We start from the raw sequence: 7,243 nt of genomic DNA on the forward strand, positions 1-7,243 counted from the left end.
ATGAAGAGAACATTCCTGGGGATCTCAAGAATGTGACCATTTACAAGAAGGGGATCAAATCTGACTCCGGGAACTACAGGGGGATTTGCCTCCTGTCCATTGCAGGTAAGGTCCTGGCTTGCATCCTCCTGAATCGCCTTAGTTCTGTTGCCGAGGAGATACTTCTGGAAGCTTAGTGTGGCTTCTGACCAGCCTGGGGCACTGTGGACATGGTTTTTGTTGCCAGGCAGATCCAAGAAAAATGGAGCAAAATGAAGAACTGTTCCTTGCCTTCATTGACCTGACCAAGGCGTTTGATTCCTTCAGTTGTGAAGCTCTGTGGACCAGCCTCCAATGCATTGGCTGCCCGCTGGTTTGTCACCATGCTGAGACTCCTGCATGACGATATGACTGCCACCCTCCTGAGTGGGAGATCTGAAACCAACGCCTTCACGCAACATTGTTTGACCCCGGTCTGAATGCAGATAACCCCCACCCTTTTCACCATCTACCTGACTCATGGATAATTCACAGATGCTAGGGTCAGAAGAGACCTCAATAGATTGAGTCCAACCCCCAGTCTAGGCAGGTAAGAGTGCTGGGGTCATCCAGCCGGGTGCTTGCAGGTCTTCAAGAAGAGACTGGACAAGGTAGGGGAGAGCACCACATCCCTTGGAAGCCTGTTCCAGATTCTGGGAACCCTAACCATGAAGAAGTTCTTTCTGATGTCCAACCTAAATCTACTCTCTGTCAGCTTGTGGCCATTGTTCTTGGTTATTCCAAGGGGTGCTCTGGTGAACGGAGCATTTTGTATTTCCTGGTGCCCCCCTGGGTGAATTTGTATACTGCCTCAAGATTCCCACCCCTGGCCTTCTCTTGCAGAGGCTGAAAAGGTCCAGATCCCTCAGCCTTTCCTCCTAGGGCCTTCCCTGCAGGCCTCTAACCATACAAGTGGCCCTCCTTTGGACCCTCTCAAGGTTGTCCACATGCCTCTTGAATTGCGGTGCACAGAACTGGCCTGACCAGTGCTGCCTAAAGGGGAAGCATCACCTCCCTGGATCTGTTTGTGATGCACCTACTAATGCATGACAAAGTGCAGTTAGCTCTGCTAATTACTCCATCACATCGAGAGCACGTGTTCATCTTGGAGTTGACAGTGACTCTGAGATCTCTTTGCACCGCTGTGCTGCTGAGAGTCATCCCTTAGCCTATAGGTGTGATGGTGATTCTCTTTTCCTAGGCGCAGCACCTTGCACTTGACCTTGTTGAACTGCATCCTTTTGTTCTCTGGCCACTTCTCTAACCTGTCCAGGTCTGCCTGGATTCAGTTTCTTCCCATCAGTGTGTTTACTTCGCCCTGTAGTTTGGTGTCATCTGTGAATTTGGACAGGGTGCTTTCCACGCCCCCATCCAGGGTGCTGATGAAGATCTTGAACAGCACCGGCCCAAGGACCGAGCCTTGGGGGACCTCACTGCCCATATCTTTCTAGGTCACTACCAACCCGTTCACTACCACTCACTGGGTCTGGCCCCTAAGCCAATTTGCCACTCACATGACTCTGTAATTGTCTATGGCACAGCTGTTCAGTTTATTTATGAGAAAAGGATGGAATACTGTGTCAAAGGCCTTCTTAAAGTCCAAGTAGATGACGACATCTACCTTGACTCCTCCTATGTCTCTAAGCATTTAGTGACCTGGTCATAGAAAGGAACAAGGTTAGTCAGGCAGGGTCTACCTGCTCTGAACCGATGCTGGTTGCCCTTCAGCATTACATTACCCACTGGACTCCTACAAATGTGATCCTTGATAATTTTTTCAAGGGTTTTCCCAAGGATAGAGGTGAGACTAACAGGTCTATAGTTATCTGGGTCTTCCCCTTGAAAATAGGGACCACATTGACCCTTTTCCAGTTCTCTGGGACCTCACCTGAACACCAGGAGTGCTCAAACAGTCATGCCAGTGGCTCTGCTATGACATTGGCTAATTCTTTCAGCACCCTGGGATGGAGTTCATCCAGTCCTACTGACTTAAACACATCCAGCCCCTCCCAGTGTCTCTTTACTAGGTTGGTGCTGACAGTTGGTGGGCTGGTGTTCCTCCTGCTTCTGTCAGTAATGCATTTGGGAGACTTGTCTAGATCCATGTTCAAGAATACAGAGGCAAACTTATTGAAAAGCTCTGCTTTGTCCCTCCTATCTGTCACCAACTGTCCTAGTCTATCTTGTAGGGGTCCTATGCTGCCCTGCACCTTCTTTTTGCTCCCTGTATACCTGAAGAAGTACTTTTTGTTGTCCTTAATTTTTGTCACCAGCCTAAGTTCTAATGCTGCTTTGGCCTTCCTAACTGATTCTCTGCAAGTGTGAGCCAAGGAGGCATACTCCTTCTTGGTAGCTACCTCCTGCTTCCACAGCCTGTATTTCCCCCTTTTTTTGCCCTTAGGCTTTCCTGGATTTTCCTGTCTAGCCAAGAGGGCTTCTTGGCCCCTTTGCCTCCCTTTCTATGCAGTGGGATTACCTTCTTCTGCACCTGAAGGATCACTTCTTTAAGGAACGACCACCCTTCCTGGACCCCCATTTTGTCAATGCTTTTGAGCTTTAAGGCCCTACTACGTAATCTCCTAAGCACACTGAAGTCATCCTTTCTGAAGTCTAGCACTTCTGCCCTGCTAGTTTACTTTTTCCCATCCTTCGCTGGATAGTGAATTCAGTCGATTTTGATGGTCACTATCCCCTAGGTTACCTTGTTTCCCCCCCTCCCCCTTAGTGGGATCGCATACCTCCTGTGTTAGGTGAAGGTCCTGTATGCAGGTTAAGAACCTATGTGAGTGGTTATTTCTGGCTGACTGATCCTCCCAGCAGATGTCAGGGTAGTTTTAGGCCACCTATGACAACCATATCTCTTGACTGTACAACCTCTGAGAGCTGCCTGGAGAATTCCAGATCTAACTTGTCTTCCTGGTATGGTGGTCTATAGTAGACCCCCACTACCAAGTCCCTTCTCTTCTTCCCCCAACCCCCATGTGTCCTAACACACAGTACCTCAGTTTGGCCCTCCTCTGATCCTATCTTGAAGATGTATATTGCTCCTTAACGTAGAGAGCAACACTCCCTCCTTTTTTTCCCCATTTATGCCATCTGTACAACCTATAACCTTCAATGCCTACCGCCCAACCATGAGTAAGATCCCACCAGGTTTCAGTTAACCCAACCAGGTTGAAGTTGTTGCTTGCATGCAGGAGTGCAAGTTCCTCCTGCTTGTTCCCCATGTTCCTAGCATTAGTGTAGAGACACTTAAGGCCCCCATTGGGTGCCCTTGGTATCCCCCTGTCCTGATGTCATCATCTACCTCATTCAAGATGATCTACTGTCTGGTCTCGGTATTCAGTATTGACTGGAGGGGGAGCTTTTCAATCTTGGGCGTTTCTGGGCAAAAACGAAACTTGCCACCAACAACATCCATGACCTTCAGTTTGCAGATGATTGCAGCATGATGGCTCATTCTGCACAGGATGTGCAAGTGACCCTAGATCTCTTCAGTGCTTTGTATAAGAGACTTGGCCTGTCCTTGAATGTCACCAAGACAAAGATTCTCCACCAACCCCTCTCCCTGCAGGCCAGCTGAACCTCCCTTGCACTATCTATGTAGACAGGGAGGCTCTGGAGTATGTGGAGCACTTTCTGTACCTCAGCAGCCACCTCTCCCAATGGGCTACCATTGATGCAGTTGACCCAGTGCTGGACTTCACCAGTGCTGCTGCCTTCAAGCTGTGACAATGGGCCTTTGAAAATAGAGATCTTTAGAAGTTGACAAAGATCATGGTTTATAAGGCTGTCGTGCTGACAACCCTCCTTTACTACAGTGAAGCCTGGACCGTCTACCGATGCTACATTAACATCCTTGAGAGCTTTCACCAGCAGTGTTTGCATCGAATCCTGTGGATCAAATGGGAGGACTGCTGGACAAGCATGAGCATCCTCCATGAAGTTGCATCCACCAGCATTGAAGCCTTGCTCCTGAGAAATAGACTCCGATGGACAGGCCACTGCGTCTGGATGTCCAAGAACCACCTCCCTCACCAGATTCTCTTCACTGGCCAACGCTCAAAGGGCGGCCAAAGGAAACGGTACAAAGACTTAAGGTCACCCTCAAGCATGGAGGCATTGACACCAACAGCTGGGAGGAGCAAGCTGCTGACGGTTTGGCATGGTGCCACCTGGTCTACTAAGGCATGCACCACTTTGAGGCCCAGTGACTCGATACTGAGGTGGAACGGTGGTGGCGGAGGAAGGAAAAGGAGACCAACCCGGGGCTGCGAATCCCACTCCCCCATGCAACAACATGCCCCCATTGCCAAAGAATGCGTGCATCTAGAATCAGGCTCCTCAGTCACCTGAGGACCCATCAAGCCTGACGGACATCATCCTCGACTTTGAGGGACTGCCGATGATGATGATGATGATGGGGGGGGGAATCCTCCAGAAAAGACTGCAGGAAGAGTGCCTCCTGCAAAGTAATAAGTCTCATGACTGTCATGGCGCTGGTGGATTCCCAAGGTCTTCAGGTTTTAAACCCTATCCCCTGTGTGGTCAGTTGATGCCCTTGAGAGAGAGAGACAGCAGATATCACTTCTGTCTCAGGAAAGACCATATTTCTGAGAAGTTCTGTTATTAACTCCTCCACCAGTATTTCAAAGCTGTGAGATGCAAGATTCAATATGTAACTCTTACAGGATCTCTTCCCTGGGTCATATATTTCTTTATAATTTGGAACATGAAAGACTATTGTCTGTGAGCCTCCCATGTGCTGGGCTCATCTCTGATTCTGGTCTAGGGAAGAGACCAAGGAAATATGCTGAGCTAGCTAGCATCAGCACTGGAACAATTTGGTACCAATAAGTTTATCCTTAATGTGGAAGTCATCAGTACCTCTTCGTGGGAAGAGGGATATAGCTTCTTTAACCTCAGCTGGTGCATGCTGTCCATGTGCATGCAACTTCTGGTACACAGCACGCTCTGATTTAGGGACAGATTACATAATTAATCCTCTTTTTGGACAGTATCTAGGTATATTGGCGTCTAAGAAAGCAGAAAAAAAATTACTGGTATCAGCAAACAGAGAGGACGGCTCCATTATCTGCATCAATTGAATAACCCCTCTCGATACAAAACTTCAGATTCATGAACCTATCTTGTATTATTTGAGTTTAGTCTAATAAAAAATATCAGATTTACCGAAAGAACCTTGTCTGCCTAGGTATTGACATTGACACTAGCAGTGTCAAAAGTGTACTAGATGATGCTGTGACTTCCAGAGGCCCTCTTCTCCATCAACAAGGTTGTTCCTCCTTGTCAGATTCTGGCAAATATCCATTTTGGGTTGCACTTAAAACACCTGATGGAATATTCTAGGAGCATGGAAAAACCTTCTAAATGAGTGTTCATAGGAGCGTACAATACCCAGACTGCCACCAAGACTTGGAAATGGCCAAGACCAATGTTTCCTCCAAACTGCGCATGTGCGCAGCTGCGCAGGATTTAAAACCATGCTGCGCACAAACTTAAGGCCATGCTCCCACCTGGAAAGGAGCTGGGCCACGGCAACAAGCTAGGTACAGAGTGTGGCAGATGCACTGGGGCCGCGCAGGATACTTGCCAAAGGTAAACTCAGGAAGCAGTTAGGGCCAGGGAACTGCTCCCCAGCCCTGACGCCATGTGCCTCCTTGCCCCTGGAGGCGAGGTAGGGGCTGGGGCTGATGCCAGGGAACTGTTTTGTTCCCTAGCCCCTCCAGCTGCATGTATCACCTGGGCAGCTCCTCTCCCCCCTTCCCTTCATCCCTCCTGCAGCATAGGCAGCCTGGCTCCCCTCCAGTATATAAGCAGCACTTTACCTCTCTCTCCCTCCAAACAAACCACACCCCGTTCTAGTTTAGTACTCACTGTTAGTTTTACTCAAAATCCATTATGTGAGGATACTTGTCTATTGGGCTGAGTGTAGTCCAGATCCATGTAATGGATTTTGGACCTTTGAGTATATTAGCTGTTAGGAAGAGGCTGTGATCTTCTCCAGGGCAGTGTTGTAGTGGGAGGTGGGACCAATTTGGGAACGGACTGAAGCGGCGCGCTTGCAGACTGAAGTGGCACGCTCATGGATCACTACACCTTAGAGGGAATGTTGGCCAAGATGCCATCAATTAAATAAGTTTCCTTGACTGTACTGGGCAGAGCATCTCAGGGTGGCCAGTTACTCCATAAGTAACGGTAATGTTTTCTGGTGCTAATGTAAAATAAAGCACCAGTCTGAGACTGGCGAATAGTGAGCCTCCATAGGGCTAGTATGGCTAGGGCAATGCATCTTACTGATGCTGGTTGAGTTGAGAGGGTTTTGCCCAATTTACACTTGGTAGCAGTGCTGGAGCCTGTGTACCCTTAGAGCACAGGTGTCGAACTCAAATGAGTTGGTGGGCCAAAATTGGCTTGGGGCTTCTTACTGCACTTGCCAGAGCAGCTGCGTTGGCACTGCTAACACCAGGGGCTTATTGCTTTTTGTCATTGATTTGCACGTGAAGCAGCAGTCAAACTGGAAATTTTGTAGCCAGTAATGGGAGAGAGGAAGCATTATCTCCCTGAGTGCTGGCCATGCTGGTAAAGGTGGCTTTGGGAGCTATGGTGAGAGAGGATGACCCACCTTTGTGTGCTGGATGTTTGACACCCTGCTCTGGAGTGTTATGGGATTTTTTTTATTTTCCCTTGTGCTCCTAAAATTCTCCATGAGTCTGTGCTTGAGTCTGGGGAAGGCATTTTCTTTGAAGAAACTGACTTAATCAGTGCAAACACGGCTGCCTTCTCTTAAGGAATCCATGATCATTCTTGGGTTTCTAGGAATCTGTACTCTGGTGCTATATTGGAAATTGGTGAGGTATCTGTCTCCTCAAACATGACAGAATTCCTCGTTTCTGTGGTCCTGGTAAATATCTACCTAAGAAACAACCCTGCTCTTCTACAGGGTAGAACTTCCTTGTAGGCCATCCTCATTGTCATCTGTCACTTGCCAGTCTTCATCTTGAGGGAACAGGTTGATATAACAGTCAAGAGCTTTACAAAAATTGGTACACTTTCTCCTTTTTAAGAAATTGCCTTGCATCTTTCCAAGTAGCCTGGCAACTCATTTGAGAAATAAGTACTGAACATTGTCACCCATATCTATCCTCTTTAATTTTTTAAAAAACAAATTCCCTACTTGCTTTCCTTCTCCCAGTCTCCTCCT

Source organism: Alligator sinensis, unplaced genomic scaffold, assembly GCF_000455745.1.
Source record: "Alligator sinensis unplaced genomic scaffold, ASM45574v1 scaffold1115_1, whole genome shotgun sequence".
NCBI lineage: Eukaryota > Metazoa > Chordata > Crocodylia > Alligatoridae > Alligator > Alligator sinensis.